This window comes from Schistocerca americana, chromosome 6 (genome assembly GCF_021461395.2).
Source record: "Schistocerca americana isolate TAMUIC-IGC-003095 chromosome 6, iqSchAmer2.1, whole genome shotgun sequence".
NCBI lineage: Eukaryota > Metazoa > Arthropoda > Insecta > Orthoptera > Acrididae > Schistocerca > Schistocerca americana.
The window spans coordinates 602,458,672-602,484,467 of record NC_060124.1 but is presented as its reverse complement, the minus strand read 5'-3'; the positions used below and the strand labels follow the sequence as shown (position 1 = coordinate 602,484,467).

At 41.4% G+C, this 25,796-nt stretch overlaps 1 pseudogene; it reads left to right on the top strand.

Moving 5' to 3' along the window:
* Positions 1-11,598, top strand: part of LOC124620338 — a 40,938-nt pseudogene extending 29,340 nt beyond the window's left edge.
* Positions 11,599-25,796: the final 14,198 nt, after the last annotated feature.

The following is a 25,796-nucleotide window of genomic DNA, read 5'->3' as shown; positions in this document are numbered from 1 at the left end:
AGTCTCCCACAACCCCCAAGTCTCTCTGTCTGGCCACAGGGGAGCATTCCCCTCGTAACTCAGTACCACCCAGAACTGGAACAACTGAATTAGTCACCACCAAGGTTTTGGCTACCCGTCATTGTGTTCTGAAATTTGAAATGCCATGCCTGCTATCCTTCCCACCCCTCCCACAATGGTTTTGCTCCATCCACCAAACCTACACTATATAATTGGCCATCTGAACACAACTCCTTCTCTCAACACCTTACATCATGGTTCATATCCCTATAACAGAACTAAATGCAAGACCTGTCCCATACATTCTTTCACTGTCACCTACTCCAATCAGGTCACATACATCACCTACCCACCAAAGACAGGGGTTCCTGTGAAATCAGTCATGTGATTTACAAAGTAAACTGCAACCACTGTGCAGCTTTCTGCATGGGACTGACAAGCAACAAGCTGTCTGTCTGCAAGATTGACCACTGACAAACTGTGGCCAGTAAACAATTGGACCACCCTGTTGCTGAGCATGCTGCCCAACATGACATCATTCATTTCAATGACTGCTTGACAGCCTGTGCCATTATGGATTCCTCTCACCAACACCAGATTTTCTGAACTGCACAAGTGGGAACCCGGCCTGCAGTATATCCTTTGTTCCAATAACCCTCCCGGCCTCAACCTTGCTTAGTCAGTTTCCTCATGCATTCTGAAACTTCCCTGTCTCCATAGAAGAAATGTTTTCACACATGTGGAGATAATGGCTGGTAATGAGTATCCAACGACAATGTATGTACAGTATCACTGTCCCTTTGTTCATAAAATATTTCCCATTAAGATTTTTGCTACAGTTTGTTCCCAGACCAATCTGTTTTTGTTTTATTTATTTATTTGTTCTGTGTGATATGATGGTACGCAGTGTGTTGCAGGTGTCAGAGAGTGTCAGTTAACATTGTTAAGATATATTGACATGGGCCCATAGTATCCTAATGTATTATATTGCTCAATGTTTTCAATTTAATAGAAATGGCAAGATTACTGTTCTAAGTATTCATTTACAGAGTAAAAACAGTGACACAATAAATATGACTTCACAGCTTTGCTAAATTTTATGTTGTCCCCAATGGACTTAATATTTGTGGGAAGATTGTTGAACAGTTGGAGGCCCATGTGGAAGGCTCCCTTTTTACACAGTTGGGTGTTTGTACGTATAACATGCAGATTTGCATATTTCCCGGTGTTGTGTTCATGAATTTCTTTATTTTTTATGACTCTGGGGTCAGTTGGCACTATGTGGTTTCTGAAAAATTTTAGAGGCTCGAGAATGTAGAGGCAAGGCAGTGTAAGGATGTCCACCTTTCTGAAGATGGGTCTGCAGGAGTCTCTGCGTTTGCTCCCAGTAATAATCCTCATTGCTCTCTTCGGGATTCTGAATGTGCTCAGAGCAGTTGGAGAATTTCCCCAGAATATTACACCATATTTTAGGTGGGCTTGTATGTAATTGTAGTACATGCTGGTTAATGTTTTCAGGCTCGCACGTTTTCAGTACACTCAATGCATAACAGCCAGTAATAATCCTGGCATTTACCTCTCCTGTATGTGTATTCCATTTCAGGTTATCTTGAACCCACAGACCCAGGAATTTGAAAGCATTGTTGGTATCTTTTGGCTGATTATTTACAGTGACAAATGACTGAGAGGAATTTGCATTTTGTGTTGTGTGAAAGTTCATGGAATCTGTCTTTTTGGTGTTAACAGTTAATATGTTGATTTTAGCCCATATGCTGAGGTGTTTAGTGGCCAAGTTCACAGCTTTTTGCACAGCGTCTGTATTCTCCCCTTTGAGAAGTACAGTTGTGTCCTCAGCAAATATTATTATTTTGTGTGCATCAACATTCAGGCTCAAGTCATTAATACACATGAGGAAAAGTAAAGGTCCCAATACTGAGCCCTGTGGAACACCTTGCTTTACAGTTTCATTACTTGATAGTATTTCGGTTATTAAGTTGCTTTGTCTGTTAGTGTATTTCATGCTGACTCTCTGCATCCGATTGGTTAGGAATGTAGCAGTCGAGTTGTTTGCAATTCCTCTGATACCACAGTGTTCTACTTTTTCCAGTAATATTTTGTGGTCAACAGTGTCAAAAACCTTTGACAGATCCAGAAATATGCCTGTTATGGGTTGTTTTCTATCTAACAGTTCTAATAGCGTATTTATGCAATCATATACTGCAGTGTAAGTAGATTTGTTGCTTCAGAACCCATGTTGAGCCAAACGTAATGAATATAGATATTTTGTTCAATAAAGTTCGTTTTTTTGCACATTATTTTTTCAAAAACTTTAGAAAACCAGGATGAGATTGAGATAGGCCTGCAGTTATTCATATCTTTATCATCACCTTTTTTGAAGACCAGAATTACTTCAGAAAGTTTCAGAGCTTCAGGGAAGATACGTGCCTGTAAAGAACAGTCACAGAGGCGAGTTAATGGTTCAGCAATTGTGTGTTCACAATTTTTGATTACAGCTGCTGGGATACCATCAATTCCAGCTGAATGTGAAGTTTTCAACACTCTGAGGGCTTTTGCAACATCATTTTCAGTGACTTTGGTAATGAAAGTTGACTCTGCGCATGTGTGATATTTTTGGTTTGCTGGTTGGTAATTTGTGTTAGGATTATTTTCGACCAATTTTTCAGCTATGCTCGTAAAGAAATTGTTGAAAGAGTTCACTACAACTTCGGGATTAGATATAGATTCATTGTTGAGTTTGATTTCTATGTTTTTCATTTCCCCTCTTTCCCATTTTATGATATTCCACATTGCTTTTACTTTATTGCTGGATTTGTCAATGTACTCATCATTTTGCATCTTTTTAGCTTGTCTTATCACTCTATTTAGGATACATGTGTAGTTTTTATAATATTCTGTTAGTTGGGGGAGTCGCTACTTCGTTTACATAACATATGGAGTATTCTTTTATGTTTGCAAGAGATTTTTATAGCTGGTGTAATCCAACTCTTGTTTCTATTATAATTATTAATTCTTTACTTTCTCAGACGTTAAGTCTGGTTAAAATTGGGACATGACGTGGACCTTGATCTAGCGTCACTTCCTTTTAACCGTACGGTATATGTTATATTGCCTTTAGGAACTTTCGGGTAATTGAACATGTATCAATAATTACGGATTTCTGTAATTGTATATATAAGTTTGGATGTAGCTGTATTGTATTGATGTACTGGTATATATTGTGTGGTATGACTCCTGTAGTTGATAGTATAATTGATATAATGTCAACCTTATTCTGATGCCACATGGCCTTGACTTCCTCAGCCAGTTGGATGTATTTTTCAATTTTTTCTCCTGTTTTCTTTTGTATATTTGTTGTATTGCGTATGGATATTTCAATTAGTTGTGTTAATTTCTTCTTTTTATTGGTGAGTATGATGTCAGGTTTGTTACGTGGTGTTGTTTTATCTGTTATAATGGTTCTGTTCCAGTATAATTTGTATTCATCATTCTCCGGTACATTTTGTGGTGCGTACTTGTTTGTGGGAACGTGTTGTTTTATAAGTTTATGTTGTAAGGCAAGCTGTTGATGTATTATTTTTGCTACATTGTCATGTCTTCTGGGGTATTCTGTATTTGCTAGTAATGTACATCCACTTGTGATGTCATCTACTGTTTCTATTTGTTAATTGCAAAGTCTGCATTTATCTGTTGTGGTATTGGGATCTTTCATAATATGCTTGCTGTAATATCTGGTGTTTATTGTTTGATCCTGTATTGCAATCATGAATCCTTCTGTCTCACTGTATATATTGCCTTTTCTTAGCCATGTGTTGGATGCGTCTTGATCGATGTGTGGCTGTGTTAGATGATACGGGTGCTTGCCATGTAGGGTTTTCTTTTTCCAATTTACTTTCTTCGTATCTGTTGATGTTACGTGGTCTAAAGGGTTGTAAAGGTGGTTATGAAATTGCAGTGGTGTAGCCGATGTATTTATATGAGTGATTGCTTTGTGTATTTTGCTAGTTTCTGCTTGTTCTAGAAAAAATTTTCTTAAATTGTCTACCTGTCCATAATGTTGGTTTTTTATGTCCCCTTCCTCCATCCTTTCTGCTTAATGTGAATCTTTCTGTTGCTGAATGTATGTGATGTATTCTATATTTGTGGCATTGTGAACGTGTAAGTGTATTGAGTGCCTCTAGGTCTGTGATACTTCATTTCACTACTCCAAATGAGTAGGTCAATATTGGTATAGCATAAGTATTTATAGCTTTTGTCTTGTTTCTTGCTGTCAATTCTGTTTTCAGTATTTTTGTTAGCCTTTGTCTATATTTTTCTTTTAGTTCTTCTTTAATATTTGTATAATCTATTCCTATTTTTTGTCTGTATCCTAGATAATTATAGGCATCTGTTTTTTCCATCGCTTCTATGGAGTCACTGTGGTTATTCAATATGTAATCTTCTTGTTTAGTGTGTTTTCCCTTGACTATGCTATTTTTCTTACATTTGTCTGTTCCAAAAGCCATACTTATATCATTGCTGAATCCTTCTGTTATCTTTAGTAATTGGTTGAGTTGTTGATTTGTTGCTGCCAGTAGTTTTAGATCATCCATGTATAGCAAATATGTGATTTTGTGTGGGTATGTTCCAGTAATATTGTATCCATAATTTGTATTATTTAGCATGTTGGATAGTGGGTTCAGAGCAAGGCAGAACCAGAAAGGACTTAATGAGTCTCCTTGGTATATTCCACACTTAATCTGTATTGGCTGTGATGTGATGTTATCTGAATTTGTTTGAATATTAAGTGTGGTTTTCCAGTTTTTCATTACTATGTTTAGAAACTGTATCAATTTACGATCTACTTTGTATATTTCCAATATATGTAGTAACCATGAGTGGGGTACACTATCAAAGGCTTTTTGGTAATCAATGTATGCGTAGTGTAGTGACCTTTGTTTAGTTTTAGCTTGATATGTCACCTCTGTATCTATTATCAGTTGCTCTTTACATCCTCGTGCTCCTTTGCAACAGCCTTTTTGTTCTTCATTTATAATTTTGTTCTGTGTTGTATGTGTCATTAATTTCTGTTTAATGACTGAAGTTAATATTTTGCATATTGTTGGTAGGCATGTTATGGGGCGATATTTAGCTGGGTTCGCTGTGTCTGCTTGATCTTTAGGTTTCAGATATGTTATTCCGTGTGTAAGTGTATCAGGGAATGTGTATGGGTCTGCAATGTAACTGTTAAATAATTTAGTTAGATGTGAATGTGTTGAGGTGAACTTCTTTAACCAGAAATTTGCTATTTTATCATTTCCAGGGGCTTTCCAATTGTGAGTAGAATTAATTGCTTGGGTGACTTCATGTTGCAAAATTATCACTCCAGGCATTTGTGGTATCATCTTGTATGTGTCTGTTTCTGCTTGCATCCATCGTGCATGCCTGTTATGTTGTACCGGGTTTGACCATATGTTGCTCCAGAAGTGTTCCATGTCTGTTATGTTTGGTGGATTGTCTATTTTAATGTGTGTGTTATCTATTGTCTGGTAAAATTTCTTTTGGTTTGTGTTGAATGTTTGGTTTTGTTTCCCTCTATTTTCACTTTTTCTGTATCTTCTGAGTCGTTTGGCTAATGCTTGTAATTTCTGCTTCTTTTCGTCTAATTGCTCTGTCGCTTCTTGTTGTGAGATTTTACCTAACCTTTTTAGTTTTTTTTCCGAGATTTCATTTCTTATAAATTGTGTTAGCTGTCCGATGTCTTTTCTCCGTTTTTCTATTTTGATCTGTAGCCTGTGTTGCCATGCTGGTTTTGTGGGTTTCTTCTGTGTGTTGGTTGGTTCTGATCTCTGCCTAGTGTGTATATTTAGTGTAGTGAGTGCTCCTATATAAACCAGTAGTTGTAACTCTTCCATAGTTGTGTTTTCATTTATTTTGTTGTGTATGATTGTGTTGATAGTTTTTATTGTTGTTTCGACTTGTGGGTTATTTGGTGGTCTATGCAAGAATGGTCTAATGTCTGTATTTGTGTCTTTGTATTCTATATATGTTAGCTGAAATTTTTCTTCTATATCTAACATCTGTGTCACTTAGTGTTCTATTTGTGCTTGTTCTGGTGGCTGTCTTAAGATTTCGTTTTCCTCTGATTGTTTAATTTGTGCGTGGTGTTCTTTGTTTGTTTGCTCTGGGATGTTTGAGTCCATTAGTGTATTTTCTTCTTCTTCTGATTGCACATTATTTTGTTCCAGTATTTGTTGCACTTGTTGTTTGATGTTTTCTAATTCTGACTGGGGTATCCTGTTATTTTTTATTATTACACGGATCTGATCAGCTAGTCGTCGTTCTGTTAAAAATTTTAATTCTGGGTATCTGGTAATAAATGTTGTGTATACTTGTGATCTGTATCCAGTTGTGTTGGTTCCTAGGTTTGTTGCTTGGTAATAACAGAACATGAGGTGTCAATTAACTTCATCTGACCATCTCATCCTCTGTCTTTGTTTTCCTTCTAGGGTGGTTGCAGGAAGCATATCCTGCAAAACACCTCTATTTGGATTTAAATCATTTTCCAGTTGGCTAGCAGTGTCGTTACCATTGTGGGTGGGCATAAGGTTCAAGCGTCGTCCCCGACCATGACGACGCTTGTCCGAGGCTTCTTTAGTTCTGTCCTGAACCAACTAATCACACTAAAAGGGGGGTTAGCCCTATTAGTGGTTTGTTCTTTTCGTCGCCTTTTACGACTGGCAGAACATACCGGAGGCCTATTCTTTTATTATTATTATTATTATTATTATTATTATTTATTCTTACTGGTTTTTGTGGAAAGGCCTCTTCAAAGTGGTGGATCATTTTGTCAAGAAACATGTTGAAATTCATGTTGACATCATTGGCTGTGTACATATCTGTCCACTTTTCTTTACTAAGGAGGGCATTTAGCTTGTTAAATTTCTCTTGGGTGAAAAACCTTAAAGTTTTAGGTGCGATTGGGTTTGAGGTATCTTTGCTAACATCGACCTTTAGAATGACAGCTTGGTGGTTGCTGAATCGTGCATTGTATACTCGTAGAGTTGGGTTAAGTTTATTTCTATTAGCAAAAATTTAATCTAGAGCTGTCTTGGATGTGGGTGTTATTCTAGTGGGCTCATTTACAAGGTCATGCAGATTAAAAGTTTTTGCACAGTTAATCAATGTTTCCCTGTGTCTGTTGTGGGTGAGAAAGTCTATACCAAAGTCACCACACATAATCACAACTTGTTTCCACTGACTTATTTTGGATAGAAACAAATCCATTTGTAACAGAAAATGATTATTACTACTGGAAGGGGGATGGTAAATAGTAGCTACAATTAGATTTAGATCTGTAAGCTTTATGGCTGCACATTCAAAGATCTTGTCTGTTCCTATTTCCTTTAGGGTAGGAAGTGGGCTATATTCAATGTGTTGTTTGATGAAGATGGCAAACCCACCATGTCCATCATTTGATCTGGAGTGGTGTTAACCCAATTTGAATTTGGTAGTGAGATTAACTTAACTACATCAGTGTAGAGCCAGTGCTCTGCTAGGCATACTACTGAGATATCACTGAGTTCACTGGTCAGCAAAATGCTTATGTCATCAGTTTTGTTGCTCAAGGATTAGATATTGTGATAACAGATTTTCAGGTCTGAGTGGGGTTTACTCAGGGAGGCTTGAAGTCATATTTACTGTGTCACTGACCTTTAGTTTAAATTGTGCTGTATTCTAGGTATGTTGACTTCCGAGCAGCTGTGCTGGTTCTGTTGTTTGTCCTTGGCAGCCGACTCATCTTCCAGGTGGGCCTGAAAAGTGTCCACATGCACTTCACACTGCTGAGGCATCACATTGACATTTTGGAGGGATGTCTTCATAATGTTCACCATCACATTATTGATCCTTTCCGGTTCCTGACATTTTTGAGGAGTCAGGGGGTTTGCGTTTCATCTCTGTGACTTTGTGACCCATTTGTCTAGTGTAGTTTGCACAGTATGACCACTATTACTCTTTTTATTTCCCATCTTGTTTGTCTTTATCCAATTGCTTATTAGCATCTGTTTATGGTTTCTGACTTTTGGTTTCTTATTGTCCCCCATAGTTGTCAGGAAGGCCAGTCTATTGCAGATAATCTCCTTGCCACATTTGTTTAGGTGTAAACCATGTGTTGTGAAGTGGTTTCTGGCTAGTCTCTCTATTTCAAAGTTCATAGCAATTCTTTTTTTGAATGCATGTTTTGCTAAATTCCGTGCCTGTATCAGGTGGAGGTTTGCAGTATTAATTTTACTATTTAAATTTTGAACATCATATCTCCTGGGTATAGGCTGGATAATGATATTCATTTTGTGGCTTACAGCAAGTTTTGGTGCCAATGGTTCTACCACATGCTTCAACATTAGATTGAGAAGTTTGTGTATGTCGTTAGAACCTGTAACGTGCGCGTGGGGCACACAATACTCATTAAAGCCTGTTCTATGGTAAGTGAGCGGGGTTCACCTTACGAGACAGGATTTTTGTATAGATATTGACCGCGTGTGCCTGAATGGTGGCAAATCAGACTTACACCCACTCTGTAAAATCAATGATCCATCAAGTAAGTTCAAAATGGAATTACACGTCAGTATGGAACAAAAGTAATACTGAAGATGCTACCAATTTGATGGTAATATGGTCGCCAGCCTAATTAGGCATTAACTGAGCTTCTTCCCTGTAGAAGTTGCTGTATATTCATGCAAAACAACACACAGTAACACTGCATAATATAGTAAAACTTTAGAACAAGAAAATCTATTGAACTGATAGTTTCACGTTCTGTACTGACATGGAAAAACCATAAATACATAACACCACACTATAATGTATACTACAAGACTTTATACTGTCTATTAATCTGATTAAAATCGGGCATAGGTTACCCTAGAAATAGCACTTTCGAGCCACACACAAAATGTCAATTTTAATAAATATAAAACACTGTTAAATTTAGGCTTTTATATTGACTTTAACTTTTGCTGGTCAAACCAATTTAGTAGACTTCAAAATTCAAATGAATAAATAGGGGGGTGGGGTGGAGGGGGGGGGGAAGGGGGGGGGGGCATGAAACTGTTTTGATCACTATATTAAAATATTGATTACTGAAATTATCATGGGTTCATGATTTCCAGTATATGAGTTGCTACCCTTTTTATCTTATTTGCTTCTCTTTTAAATACGTTTATATCTGTCTCGAAATAATTAAACTTGATTACTATTTCAATATTAAAGTTATGTTTCAACTTTGTTAGACCTTTGTTATTCTTTTACTGGTTCATTAACAAAACAGTTCTTTAAACACCATTCTAACATAACTAGGTCTGCAAGTAATTATTATTAACACAAAATTTAATTTTTCATTTCTGGACACTCGGATTCCACATTTGGAAAGGACCCCGTCTAGGTTAGTTGTGAGGATAATTAAATGAGGAGAAAGTTGTGGTAAAATTTAGGTTATTATTGAATAGTTCACTCTCGGGTCCATACAAATAGAGTACTAAAAGTTTCAACCTGCTTGTATCGATGCGTGGGTTGGCGGGCGGCGAGATGGCGAGGCACAGAGCACACATACGACCACAGCTACGGCTCTTGACGTATCGGCACTTTAATTCTTCTTAGCGTCACAATACTTTTCCATTTAGTGCCTGTGGAATTTTTCCATGCTGTGTGGGCATTGGAACAGTATACCCGAGGCTCAGTGAAACTATGTCTTCCAGGGGAGCCTCCTCGCTACAGAAGGTGTTGCTCAGACAAATGTCAAACTCCAACTACTACTGAGCCCATTGTGCCGTGCAGTGCCCACGTGCATTTTCCCGCGCTTGCCTGCCATCCACCTTTTACCGCTCCCTTACAGACATAGTATTCACCCGAGGTTTTTCATTCTAAATATACTAACACATTGCCTACGTATGGACCAAACACAAAGTTACCATTTTAAACATCTTACAACAGTCTCAACATTTGTTACACTTCAATTCTGTCACAATATTGCTTCACATTTGACATAAACATTAATATTCACATTGAAACTCGTTTACAGTTTTCCTAACACAATGACATGAAACAAAAAAGAAATGAAATCAGAACATCAATTACACTAGTTTATTGAAAAATCAGAAGAAAAAAATTACTTATGTACAATAGTACAGCGTCGTTGTTGTTACAATCCCCCTATTACAATCAAAGTATCACGTGTACTGAAGTTTCTTATCAAATTTTCTGTGTTTTTTATCACCTCTTTTAGTGGGGCGCCAGGTTTTACTATGCCTTTCACCTTATATGAGGGCCCTAGTTTGTCTTGCAGTATTTGAGCACAGGCCCCTCCATCACTGTCACTTAATATTAGTACTTTCATTTTTTCCGAGATTTTCTTGCTATGTAACGTTCTGGAATTTTTCGTTTTTGTCCAGCCACAGATTGAGAAATTCTGTTTGTCGGTGGGTTACTCATACACTTTGTGGCAGATTGTTCACTTTGGGTTAATTTCTGTGTAAGATAGAGTGCAATATAAATTGACATTGCTAGCATCTGGCACCAGGTGGTTATCAGAAGTTACACTTTTAAAATCACTTTCTGGATCCATTTCACATAGGTCTACCACCACATTAGCTTTGTTTTCCGTTGCAGTTTGTTTACATGCAGATTTTACAGAGCTATGATCACACGTGGTGCTAGACAACACACGATTTCTGAGCATTGCATTCTGAGCATGATTTACAGCTTGATTATTTCTTGTAGTATGCTGTCCTGTCAAACGCCAGTTTTTCCTACCGTTATGTACATTTGGGGTGCGGATAACGAGTTCATTGTTTGTGGTTTTATTGGTTACTGCCACTTCAAGTTCATTACACTTCACAAATAGTTCATGATACTTCACCAGTAGGCTTTTATCCTTGAGGTTGAGATCCATTGTTTCTTGTTTCAATGATGTAATTATGTGGTCCTGCATTTTTAGACTATTGTTTACTTTGGAATCAGTTGCTAGTATGATGCACTGGTTGCATGTACACTGTTTTTCTCTGTTAAAGTATTTCAGATTAACTTTGACACATTTTTTGTGGTACCAGTAATTACTGCCGAAATATGTTGGAACAGTTTGTATTCCTGTTTCACGCCCCTACAAGAAGTCTGGCAGGTAAATGCCATTGGCCACCTACACTCATGGTCATATGTCCCACCTCTTGTGGATGATCCATGCACAAGGAGAGAAATGTTGCTCAGGTAGCCATAACGTTGGTACTTCGTTGCAACACAGAAGGCACATGATAATGTTGTGCAAGTGAAGCAGCTTCCTAGTGCAAGCAACATAAAAATAGTTCTTATATGCTCTAAGGTTGTTACTAATATGAGAATCATTCTTTAAGGTGTCAGGTGAGCACTGCAAGTTGGAATGGTGATGTCCTCGATTCCAATGTTAATGTGCTCAGAGGAAAAGTTGTCTATACAGCAGCAAAAAATATGACAACTGTCATCCTCATGGAGGTGATGGCAGTGCCATCCAGGAGGCACAGACCTGGAAGAATAATACAGGAATCAGGCCACATCATCATTGAAGGAGGATAGTTAGATGGAATGACACAGAGATAAGGGCTACCCAATGGAACACAAGACACTGGTAATACGTTTCCAGAGACAAAGAAGTAATGAAAATAGCACAAGAAGAGAGATGTTCCTGAGTAGCCAAGCGGAATAGAGTCATTGCAACACATTTTGTGTGTAACAACATGAAACAGGTTTCTAGTGAAGACAAGGTAGAGAATGCCCTGATCCAGTGAAAGATATTTGCTACTATGATAACTATTCTTGAATCTCCAGTTCAGCCCTCAGTCTGTAACAACTGAGAAGCACTGCTGTAGGCACCTAAAGTGTAGGTTGCACTGGTGACACAAATATTTAGGGCTGCTTTCTTATTAAAATAGCCATGGCACTCCGAAGTAGATAGTTAATGTAGAGTTTGTGACTTGGGTTGGCTGGTAAGCCACTGTGCTGTGATCAATGAAGTCTGTGCAGTGCAGGAGTACTGGAAAATTGCAGCGTCTGTCATGGGCAAGATGAGCTGCACTGAGTTTGTTCCAAGCCTCTTAACATGACAGCAACAGAGAGCCCTCTGTTGAATTTCACAAGACGGCATTGTAAGGTACCATCCAGATGGTACACCACCCACTTCCACCTCATTCCTATTATGTCTCCTGCTCCATCCTGTTGCCATACCCATCAAAGTTCTTCCTGCCTCACCTCTACGAAGAAAGCACCTGAGAAATACCCCACATCGTCCGCCATGCATGTGCCCATGTCTAAGTGAAGAAAGAAGGGTTGCAAATTATTTGTTTGATGTAGCACTTTGACTGCATGAACAGCAAAAATGTGGTAAGTGACAACCATTTGTGCTATTACTCTGTGTGGGGTATCCCTGAGAAAAATTGATGATAATTTTAAATTTGGGGATGAAGTTTTCTGCATGTAACTAAGTGCTCTCATTGTAAAATACTTGACGAATATAATGTTTGCATATGCCTGCAGTGAGTGAGGCTTCGTATACAGTCATACACATAGTTCCTAACTGTTACACTTGCCACAGTGAGTTAATCCTGTAACATAAAGTTGTATGTTTCAATAAGTACGTTATTACAGGATTGTAAAATTTGGTCAGCAATTATGTGAAATGTTGACTGTAAAAATTTATTTTCCGCTGGCAGTCTTCAGATAGCAGCCACCAACTGGAATAAAGTTTTGCCTTTCTGGAACTTGGAACTTGGTTAGTAATGTTCTCTGTTGTACATAATTGAGTAGATAAGATGCTCAGTTATTCACTGATCAATAGGCACTCTAAAAGAATGAAATAATTCTGTTCTTTATCATGTCACATTGTAACATTCTTAGTTAATCACATGTTTGTTTTACTTTTGCAGATAAAGTAGTTTTTATATTAACACGCAATTTCTTTTCTTGTCAATCAGGCCTCGTTGAGGAGCAAGGCCCGCATCCTATTGCTCAGGTGAGTAAAAGTAGAGGGTAGCACCCGTGAGAATGGCAGAGTTCAGGTGAGTTTCACCAGTAGCAAAACAAGTATGGTTTTGTTGCATGTAATAAACACAACTCTGTTTCCTGGCTCTCCTCATCAGCCCAGGGTTTTCAGCCCTTCTGTGAGCTGCCCTTCACAACCCCATTTTAATTAATAATCTTCTTTCTGTGTATCCTATTCATCTCCACTTCATTCTCATTGTTCTTTGCACTGCACTCCACTCCTTCCTGGCCCCCACAACCTTTGCAACTTCATTTACACTGTTAACCGAAATGTTATCTCAAGTCCATTATGACAATATAATTGTCTACTGAAATATCCAGAAAATTTCTCAAACAATATTTATATACTAATGACAGCTCAACTTCATGTTTGTGTACTGATGTAATGGCAGTTGTCACTGTGCTAGCAGATGTAGAGGATAGGTACATCAATGAACCAGAATGAGGTAGCATGGAATAAACACCTCAAATCAGCAGGTATGGTGAAGCCTCATAAAGGAACTATTGTTGTCCCAGTCTGTGGAAATTCTTCATACTTCTGCAACAGAGTTCATCCACAAGAGAAAAAATTCCTGAAGTGAATAAAAGTGTAAACCCATTATATGAACTATAAGATGACATTATTGCTGCAGCCATCATTCATCGGTACTATAGACATTGCGAAATATGTAACTGTAACCAAGTGATAGGTTACACCACAGTAGGTATGATATATACAGTTGTCTAAAATATTTAGATATTGCAATTACACATCAAGTACCTTTCTAAAATGATAGCAGAGTCACTCTTCATGCTGTTATCATAGCCAGACGAAGTTCAAAAAATCTTCATAGAATATTTTTGTGGCTGTTAAATAGATATCTTGTGCACTTCATAGAGAGGTCTTCTTGTCTCTGGGTGTCAAGACTTTAACACATGTAGCTTAGTAATTCAATAAAACTAACCTCGTGTTTGGTATCTCATGTACCACAGATTGTGCTGAGTGAAGCAAAAGTAAGTGTGTAGCTACTTTTGCTAATGGGGTTCGCTTCCAGTAATATTCAGATAGGTCTCTGACACATGAATTAGAATCAAATGAAAATCTTTCGATAGTCATCCAAATCTTGTACTGACTTCTGTATGCTGATAGGTGTCCGTCGTGCAATGACTATACAATCAACGTGCGTGCTGTCTGTCATAAGAATTTGACTGTACAGTGTCTGCCACAAGGAGTGAAACTCTGAGGGCGAGGGCTCATTCCACATTAACTTATGCTGCCATAGACATTGCAAAAATATCTTAAATGTGATCACAGTGGAACTAATTCATCCAAAAGGACCAAAAATGTATGATGTGTCACACAGTAGTGCGGTTTTGTGAAGCTGTAGATATTAGGTGCTGGTTTGACATTGTTTACAATTTTAAAAGTGATCATCAGCTGGTTGCTAGAATAAACCTGAAGTTGTAATATCCTCATCATTATCAAGCAGAAAAAGTAGTTGTGTTTCTTGCACCACTCAGGGGGAATTTTTGAATAGTTTGGCACTGTTGCTGTATCATTTCCTTAGTGAACATCCACTTCTGATCAGTATCTTCAGGAGATATTGTTGGAGCTCAATTTCAGCCCTTACTGTATCACAACCTGAGATACAGTGGTCCATGTCGAAATGATTATTGAGAATGTTTGCTGCTTCACTCTGCTCACTCTCTTTGCGAGCTAATCATAATAGACACTGTGCTGCAACGAAGGGTTCACAAGTCATTGTGTATTCCTGAAATGAAGCAGATCTATCACTCCCCCACAATATTCATTGGAAAGTGTGATCTTTAATTGCTACCAGAGCATGTCAATACATATTTTCCATGTCCACTGTGAAGGCAATGCATTGCATGTGGAAGTATAATCTTAAAGAGTACAAATTATATTTCATGTTTGGTCCTACCATTGGAAGACTGTTTAGTGACAAATTCGTGTTCAATTTGGCAAGTCAAACAAACATTAGTCTTGCTTTAGTAGTTGAGCTTGTTTTTTAAAGATAGCTGATGTGGCATGTTATCTGTCATGCCTACTATTACCATATGTCTTAAATATTCATACTTCCTCATAAACCCTGTGTAGCTTTTCACAAACTTGGATTATCTTGCTAGTGTCTGTTCAGTTTAAGAGAATCATTTTGATTCATTGTGGAAAGAATGGCATAACAAACTCAGCTCTTCCTGAAATGGAAGACGAACAATGAATCTATCTTTTGAATCTTCAGTTGTGTGTTCCAGGAAGTGAGTGTCACATCGCTGCTCTTCTTCTGTAATAAAGACATTGATACCTCACAACTAGGTTTGGAGCAGCTTTAAGGAAAAGAAATGGAATGTGGACTAGCATATTTTCTCCCTTGTTATTTTATGTAATAAACTTAATTACTCAATAAATTCACCAAAAAGAGCAGACTAATGGTTCCTGCCCAGAGGTCACGCTCTACCACAGCATGTGTCAAATGAGCAACTTCACTTCCCTAGAGCCACCACAGTGCGACTAGTGGGGGCAGCAGACAGCCAGTCAATCTGTGCGCCACATGATGATGGAAGCGCCACCATGGCAAAATGCAAACATACCTCTGCTCTAGGCTCAGGGAAGTAGAACACATCATTTTCTGCTGACACATATCAATGGAAACAGTAATCTGCACAAATAAAGCTTCACACAATAAGGGCCAGGAAGTAGAAAATATGAATGACCGGCACAACTGACTAGCGATACAAATTAACACTCCTTAAAATTTGTATTATTCAGAGGCAAAGATTTCAGCAAGTGCTGATACATTAGCTCAAGCAAACACATGTACCGAGATTGATTTTCCTCCAACACAGATTGTGTTAGAGTAGGTTCCTTTCATGAGACAAACAATCAGTTTGCACACAATGTCCGTATGTCTTCACGCAGGTTGCCACTATTGATCCTCATGTGATCCGGCTCAGTTTGCCCTCACCGATTCAAACTTCAGCGGCATCTCAGGACACACATGCACAATTACGCGTGTGCATCAATCAAAGATCTTAGCTTGCGAAACCCGGTCGAATCAATATTGTCAATCTAAGTAGTTAGTGATACCAGTAGAATGCTGTGCCACTGAGATTAGAGATACTGTGGTTCAGACATGATTTGATCCTTCTGTCATTCACAGTTTCTTCAAGAAAGTCAGTGTAAGTTTTCACAGAGCACAACACGAGTGGCTACCTTGACAAAATTCTGTGCTCTACCATTTGGTACTGCTTTGACATACATAACCCAACACAGTTCTTTCTTGAAACACAGGATGATCAGTTCCTATGGAGATAGTCCTTGCCTTCTGAATGTACAAACAAACTTCTGGTCCCAGCAATATGTCGATCTTGCAAGGTGACCAAAATTCTGAATCAACAATTTTTATACTCATCAAATTCAACACATTGGGATCGAGATGAGATGTCAGTTATCTTCAGGAACATTAAACAGACAGAAGGTATAATGAAGACGTCGACTTGAACAGAGATGCGCTGTTTTGTTTCTGGTATGTTTCCGTCTGTTCCTTGAATGGGTGCTCTACTTAGCCATTTGTGAAGTCAGAGGCACTATGCGCATGCATCAGATATAAATTGTGTCTGCAAGTCAGAAGCTGAGAGAGCATATGTTTTTCATGTGCCACTGCTATCTTATAACCATATTGTCATTGTTATAAGCAGCACTTCTATGCCAGGGATGACTTAAGTGAGCAATAACACAATGTACTTGATGGATAAACACCATTGTGTTTGTGTTTTATGTCACTAGGACAATCGTACCTTGTTCCATTTTGTGTGTTTTATTTCTGTGTGGTGTCATTTTTGACAAGCATGACAGCATACAGATGTGCAACTAGAAGTGCTACGAACACCCTTAAAGCAATTGGGGAAACAATTTGTTGTGCATCACATTAGGTTTTTTGTTCACTACACACACCTTGCCTGAATTTTCTGAACTTCTGCAAAATATGAAGCAAGTGGCACATGAAAAATGCAGCACTAGCAGGGATTAGATTCATCTCAAATGCCCCATGTGCTTGGCGTTGCAGGCGGTCTGATGTTTATTCCCATATGTGCTGTGCCATATTGGTCTGTAGCCTTCACAATTTCAGATTTGCTTTCATTGTAGAGAAAAACCTATCTCTTTCCTAATGTCGGAAAGCTTTTGAAACTCCGGTGGGATTTAAAATCTGTTCTTACAGACTGGTCAACATTTTCTACAGATAAATGAGATATAATTATGTCTTGCAAGGATACAAATAGTTGTAATGCCATCAGCTCATGAACATTGCTCGAAGTAGTCCCTGAAGTTTACTTGCACCTTTCCAGTCACTAAAGGGAGCACCAATAGGTTTTTCAGATGTGCTGACAGAATCAATCTAGTATAATTCTATGTATTGCATACCGTATCAAAAGCTGCATTAAAATTAGTGCTAGTCACCGGAAGATGGGTGATCATATTGTGAGCAGCACATATTACTGAACTAAGCAAATGGTTATTTAGCAGTGTCCTATAATTCCTCATTATTAACCAGAAGACTCATAAATGTACAAAAATGCCTGAACTGCTTTACATAACGTTTGAATGATGGCAGTTTTATGATGGGCAACATGATGGTACATTCTGATGCAGTAAAGTCAGATCCCTCACTGGGGTCTCACAGTTGTTTATTGACTTCACACGTGGTGCACATGGGGCAATACAGCCAGTTCTTCTTTACTGGCTGAATTTGTCACCCTGCTCTCCCTCTCTATCCTTGTTTATTCCCTGTTGCCCCCTCCTTACCCTTTCTCAGTGTTCTGATTCAAATTGACATGGCTATCCACCTGCTTTCTTGTACTGTTTACAATTTTGTTCCTTCTTCCTGTTCATTCATCTTTTTGGTGTTTAGGTCCCCACTTGAGGTTTGACCTCCACTTCAAAATTTCCTGTTTTTTACTGTGAGCCACATGGGGAACAGCTCCCTCCCTGGCATCTGTGGTGTGGATTCCTCCCCCCTCCCCCCCTTCTCCGTCATTCCCTCGCCCTTCCACACTCTAGCCTCCTTCCACCCTCTAGTCCCCTTCCACCCTCCTAAGTCACCAGAGGGATGAGGCTATTATGTACCGATATGGATGAGCCCCCTGAAAACACAGGGATCACACTCCTGATACCTGACCTCTTGCTCTCCATGTATGGCAAGTTGTGTTTGCTTGCCTTCTCGGAGCATTGGAACACCCGGCAGTGGCTGCCATACCAAATGGCCCTCGCTGTGGCTCAGTGGCACCCTTGTGGAGAGACCCTGGTCAGAGTGGGTGGTATTCGTGGGATGCTAGACACATGAAGTGTATTTAGATGCAAAGTTCTTTCTGATCTCAGAAGGAAATTTCTATGAATTGTGAACAATTATTGAATGCAACTTCATATTACACAGCAACTTTTCCTTCCCTGACTACACCATTGGAGTAGGGCCAGGCTTCCCTACCTTTTTTTCACATTTGATAGAGTGATGCTTCTGTCAACGACCAGTAAGACAACACATTCTGAACACAATGCACTGTTACCAATGTGATCATTATGACCACACACGCAGCCAACTGTGTAACCTGGCTGTCACCTCTTCCCTGCTGCAAAAGTTGTAATGGTGACCATGCCACCTCCTCCTGAGATTGTCTCGTGTACCTCGATGATCGGGTGTCCAGGAAATATGGGACTAGGAAGTAAGCCTGTGTTCCACCATCAGGCAGTTACAGTACTGTTCTTGCTACATCTCAGTTCATGAAGGACATGGACATCCAGACACGTGATGAGAAATACAGCACTGTGGTTGTAAAATCACCCAGTGTCGTAGTAGCAGCCCCGTCTCCCCCCCGTCTCCCCCCCGTCTCCCCCCCGTCTCCCCCCCGTCTCCCCCCCGTCTCCCCCCCGTCTCCCCCCCGTCTCCCCCCCGTCTCCCCCCCGTCTCCCCCCCGTCTCCCCCCGTCTCCCCCCGTCTCCCCCCCATCTCCCCCCCGTCTCCCCCCCGTCTCCCCCCCGTCTCCCCCCCGTCTCCCCCCCGTCTCCCCCCCGTCTCCCCCCCGTCTCACCCCCGTCTCACCCCCGTCTCCCCCCCGTCTCCCCCCCGTCTCCCCCCCGTCTCCCCCCCGTCTCCCCCCCGTCTCCCCCCCGTCTCCCCCCCGTCTCCCCCCCGTCTCCCCCCCGTCTCCCCCCCGTCTCCCCCCCGTCTCCCCCCCGTCTCCCCCCCGTCTCCCCCCCGTCTCCCCCCCGTCTCCCCCCGTCTCCCCCCCCCGTCTCCCCCCCCGTCTCCCCCCACCCGTCTCCCCCCACCCGTCTCCCCCCCCCCGTCTCCCCCCCGTCTCCCCCCCCCGTCTCCCCCCCCGTCTCCCCCCCCCGTCTCCCCCCCGTCTCCCCCCCCCCCCGTCTCCCCCCCGTCTCCCCCCCCCGTCTCCCCCCCGTCTCTCCCCCCCGTCTCCCCCCCGTCTCCCCCCCCGTCTCCCCCCCGTCTCCCCCCCGTCTCCCCCCCGTCTCCCCCCCCCCGTCTCCCCCCCGTCTCCCCCCCACCGTCTCCCCCCCCGTCTCCCCCCCGTCTCCCCCCCCGTCTCCCCCCCCGTCTCCCCCCCCGTCTCCCCCCCGTCTCCCCCCCCCCGTCTCCCCCCGTCTCCCCCCCCGTCTCCCCCCCGTCTCCCCCCCCGTCTCCCCCCCGTCTCCCCCCGTCTCCCCCCCGTCTCCCCCCCGTCTCCCCCCCGTCTCCCCCCCGTCTCCCCCCCGTCTCCCCCCCGTCTCCCCCCCGTCTCCCCCCCCGTCCCCCCCCGTCTCCCCCCCCGTCTCCCCCACCGTCTCCCCCACCGTCTCCCCCACCGTCTCCCCCACCGTCTCCCCCCCCCCCCCCCCCCCCTGTTTCCCCCCCCCGTCCCCCAAACAAGCCACAAACTTTTGCCTCGCAGGAGAAAGTCATCTGCTACACAACTGACAGGCCAGGAAGGATAAAAGGAACACTCCCATGAAAACTTTCCATGTTCCTCCAAACATCAAACATCTGAGTCTTCCTCTACCAACAAGAAAGGCAAACGATCTGCTTGTTTATCAGCTCGGAGATCCTCCTTGGTGGTGTCATGACATGATATCCTTGGCTGACTCACCTCCTTGTTGCCGGTATGCACCTCCAGCAATTTTTCTGCTCTGGATTCCAAGGACAGACAGAATAGACAGAATGAGCATGCTGACACCTCTGTAGACCTCATAGAGGCAGATTCACCAGCCTCTGTGACCTGCACCAGTGAGCCTTCGAAAGCTGCCACTCAATAGCCACTGAGGTGATACCCCTCCATTTTGTCCCTTTTCCACTTTCCTAATCGTGGCATTCTTCCAGTGGAATTTTTGTGGCCTTTGATCCAACAAAGAGGAATTATGGCTGCTCTTGGAATCATAGTCTCTACTTGTTCTCTGCTTCCAGGTGACAAAATTGCATGCTCACGACCTGCGTTGAACTCTCTCGTTTATTTCCAGTCTGCTTTGACATCTGCCCAATCTCACACCATCACCGAGGGACAGATTCTATGTCATGCAGTGGAGTCATGCTGATTATTAAGGATGAAGTTCATAGTCTTCCTGACTACCCAACTTCAAGCTAATCCTGTGTGCCTTTTACTTCCTCACCTCGACTTTTCCATTTCTACTGTTTACATCCCTAAGTCACTGGACAGTCAGCTTCCAGCTTACTGGCCAACTCCCTCACCCGTTTCTGCTGCTCCCCTTGGGACTCTCCCAGAATCTGTCAGAAAGGTGCCCTCTTCATTGTCCTCCTGTCACCCTAACCTCATTTGGCTTACTGTGGGAGTACCCACATTCCTTTCACACTCCATGCACTCCTACCCCCATCTGGACCTCTCCTGCACTGCCGAATTTGCCCTGATGATGATCTCATCATTATGTATGGTACGAAATCAAGCGACCATTTCCCATTTGCTATCCATTTTCGGTCTCCCACCTCACCTACATGCACACCCAAATGACATCTTTCTAAGGATGATGAGAGATTTAATGCTCCCTGGCACCCTTGGAGAAACAGTATTTCCCCAGTTATAAATGTAATCATTACTGCCAACAATGTTCCATTCTTGCACCTCAACTTTACCGTGCAATGTAACAGTCCCTCAGTTGACTGAGCCATGTTGGGACTCAACTCACATGCAGAGATGTGCTCTCCATGTTTTTAACCATCATTCTATGATGACAAACAATGTTCATTATAAACAATTGCACACACAGTGTCGTCGCACCCTTCAGGATAGCAAAAAAACTGGCTGGATTTAATTTACTAGTTCTTTTAACAGTTCCACTCCCCTTCTGTTGTTGTGGACCAACCTTAGATAGCTCTCTGGCACCAAGACCCTTCCACAAATTCCTGTCCTGATAGCAGCAGATGCAGCCTTGACAGACCCAATCACTATCTCCATGATCTGTGATTTTATAATTGTCTGTTATTCATTTCCCTTTCCGTGATCCTTTTGACTACTACACCAGGTCATAGTTGAAGGGTGTTTGATCCAGCAAACTATGTTGTACCTCTGTGTTGGTCTCTGGCAGTATCCTTACAGCAGCCTTCAAACATCCAGCAGTTATGGTCTGCATTCCCACCCTGTCGACTTGCATTTTGTGGTCATCTTTGTCCTACTCTGTGACCGTGGCTGTCTGTGGCAGCTAGCAGCTCTAGTGAATTCATAGTGTTAAGTTCAATTAAAATTCAATTATTTTGTCATTCTTAACTTGGATCATTATGCTGTTTTCATCACTCTCACATTAATAAAATTCCACATATATCCACTTGTCACTGCACCTGATTCGTAATCTCTATCAATATTTAATTTACCAACTTACTAACACTTAGATGAGCAAGTGCAGTGAGATGACATACCACTGCCACATTTCAAGGTGTTTGATTTACACTTTAATTAAGTTGATGTAATGTTATTCAGGCTTTTAATTTTTTTTCCAGGAGCCACAAGAGGTGCAGGCAGAGGAGGTAGCAGCAGGTGAGATTTTCCCTTTCTTCAGTAGCTTAATTACACATTAAAGTTATCACTTTAATGTTGTCTTGTGTGGCACACATTTTTTCATCTTTTTCTTTCACATTAATTCTTCATTGGTGGTGTGCTAGAGTACATCAGTGAAACAGTTGTTCAGAATTTTATGCTTGAACCTGACACTGGATATTAATTACGTAGTACATAATTCATACTGAAAATTGACAGTGCCTTTGTAACTACAAGAGATTAATCACAAATGTGCAGTTGTGTTTCAAATGTGTACTGTGGTAGATTGTGTGGAAAATGTGATTAAAAAGAAAGAAGACAAAGTTTTAAGTACCAAATTTACATTTAAAAATAAGTCATTGTAAAGGTGAGAAAAGTGAATAACTAAAGTGAGGGTTGTAGGAACATAGAGTATAATGCCTGGAGGGTTGTCACCTTCACAATTTGGAAAAACTGGTGTTTGTTGGCATGATCTGTATGTCTCAGGCAGTGAAGCAGTCATTGAAATGAATGATGTCGTGTTGGGCAGCCTGCAAACTTGTTTCTTGCCCTGTTTGTAGGTGGCCCCTACGTGGACAGACAGCTTGTTTGTTGTCATGCCATCATAGAATGCAGCACAATGGTTGCAACTTAGCTTATATATCATGTGAGTGGTTTCACAGGTAGTCCTGCCCTTGATGGGATAGCTGGTGAATGGGACCGGACTGGAGCAGTACGTGGTGGTGGTGGTGGTGGTGGTGGTGGTGGTAGGATGTATGGGACAGGTCTTGCATCTAGGTCTGTTACATGGATATGAGTGATGGGGTAATGGGTTGAAAATCCTTCCTAAACACTCATATCATTCAGGTTCACTGAAGACATCTTTGTGATCTGCATCGAGATTGAAGCCACCCTATTCACATCCCACCCAACCTCAACAGCTTCTCCCCCTTTGCGTCACCTGGACTTTCTCAAGCCAACAAGCCACCTTCATCGAAGTTGACATCTACTTCGAAGATGGCTTCTTCACTGCTTCTGTCCATATCAAACCTACTAACCACAAGTGATGAGTCCATTTTGACAACTGCCACCTATTCCATACCAAGAAGTTCCTTCCATACAGCCTATCCACCCACAGTTCTCACATCTACAGGGATGAACATTACTTCTTGAAATAAACTGGGGCTCTCAATAAAGTATACAAAAAGAAATCTCCTGTGCCTTATATTTGCAGTCTCCAACAACCCTCCAAGTCTCTCTGCCTGACTACAGGGTAGCATTCCCCTCATAATTATGTACCAACCACAACTGAATTACATTCTCCACTAAGGTTTGACTACCCGTCATTGTGTTCCGAAATTTGAAATGCCATGCCTACTATCCATCCCACCTCACCCACAGTGGTATTGCTCTGTCCACCAAACTTATATATAATTGGCAATTTGAACACAATGCCTGCTCCCAACCCATTACATCATGGCTCATATCCCTATAACAGAACTAAATGCAAGACCTGTCCCATAATTCCTTCCACCGTCACCTACTCCAATCATGTAACATACATCACCTACCCACCAAAGGCATGGTTTCCTGTGAAACCAGTCAAGTGATTTACAAAGTAAACTGCAACCACTGTACAGCTTTCTGCATGGGACTGACAAGTAACAAGCTGTCCGTCTTCAGGAATGACCACTGACAAACTGTGGCCAGTAAACAAGTGGACCACCCTGTTGCTGAACATACTGTCGAACTTGAAATCATTCATTTCAATGACTGCTTGACTGCCTGTGCCATTATGGATCCTTCTCACCAACCCCAGCTTTTCTGAACTGCAGAAGTAGGAACCCTGCCTGCAGTATATCCTTTGTTCCCATAACCCTCCCAGCCTCAACCTTGCGTAGTCAGTTTCCTCACCCATTCAGGCCCTTCCCTGTCTCCATAGAAGAAATGTTTTCACACATGTGGAGAGAATGGCTGATAATAAGTATCCAAAGATAATGTATGTACAGTATCCCTGTCCCTTTGGTCATAAAATATTTCCCATTAAGAAATTCACTACAGTCTTTTCCCCAGAACAATCTGTTTGTATTCCTGCCTCACCTCTCTACAGGGAGTCTCGCAGGGAACTGCCGTCTACCACCACACTCATGGTCATATGTCCCACCTATTGTTGATGATCCATGCACAAGGAAAGAAATGTTGCTCAGTTAGGCATAATATTAGAACTTTGTTGCGACACAGAAGGCACATGATAAAGTTGTGCAAGTGAAGCAGCTTCCTAGTGCAAGCAACATAAAAATAGTTCTTATATTCTCTAAGGTTGTCACTAATATGAGAATCATTCTTTAAGGTGTTAGGTGAGCACTGCAAAGTTGCACTGTTGATATCCTAGATTCCTATGTTGTTGTTGCGCTCAGAGGAAAAGTTTTCTATACAGCAGCAAAAAATATAACAACTGACATTCTCATGGAGGCAATGGCAGTGTTATCAAGGAGGCACAGACCAGGCAGAATAATACAGGAATCGGGCCACATCATCATTGAAGAAGAATGGTGAGGTGGAATGACACAGAGATAAAGGCTACCCAACGGAACACAAGACACTGGTAATAAGTTTCCAGAGACAAAGAAGTAACAAAAATAGCACAGGAAGAGAGATGTCCCTCAGTAGCCAAGTGGAATAGAGCTTCATTGCAACACAGTTTGTGTGTAACAACATGAAGCTAATGAAACAGATTTCTAGTAAAAGCAAGGTAGAGAATGCACTGTTCCACTGAAAGATATTTGCTCCTATGATAACTATTCTTGAATCTCCAGTTCAGCCCTCAGTGTGTAACAATTGAGAAGCACTGCTGTAGGCACCTAAAGTGTAGGTTGCACTGGTGATACCAATATTGAGGGCTGCATTCTTATTAAAATAGCCATGGCACTCCAAAGTAGATAGTTGATGTAGAGTTTGTGACTTGGGTTGGCTGGTAAGCCACTGTGCTGTGATCAATGAAGGCTCTGCAGTGCAGGAGTACTGGAAAATTGTCCAGTGTTATGGGCCCCTGTACACAAACTATGCAGTGGCTGACATGGGTAAGATGAGCTGCACTGAGTTTGTTTTAGACCTCTTAACATGCCAGCAACAGAAGCCCTCTGTTGAATTTCACAAGACGGCATTGTAAGGTACCATCCAGATGGTACACCACCCACTTCCACCTCATTCCTATTATGTCTTCTACTCCATCCTGTTGCCATACCCATCAAAGTTCTTCCCTCCTCAGCTCCTTGAAGAAAGCACCTGAGAAATACCCCACATCATCTGCCGTGCCTTCTTGTGGCTGTATGTACCCATCTGTAAGTAAATAAAGAAGGGTTGCATTGTATTTGTTTGATGTGGCTGTTTGACTGCACTAACAGGAAACTGTGGTAAGTGATAAACAAATTTTTCTATTACTTTGTGTGGGGTACCCCTGAGAAAAATTCATGGTAATTTGAAATTTGGGGGTGAAATTTTCTGCAAGTAACTAAGTGCTCTCATTGTAAAATACTTGATGAATATAATGTTTGCATATGCCTGCAGTGAGTGAGGCTTCGTATACAGTCATACACACAGTTCCAAACTGTTACACTTGCCACAGTGAATTAATCCTGTAAAATAAAGTTGTATGTTTCAATAAGCACGTTACTACAGGATTGTAAAATGTGGTCAATGATTATGTGAAATATTGACAGTAAAAATGTATT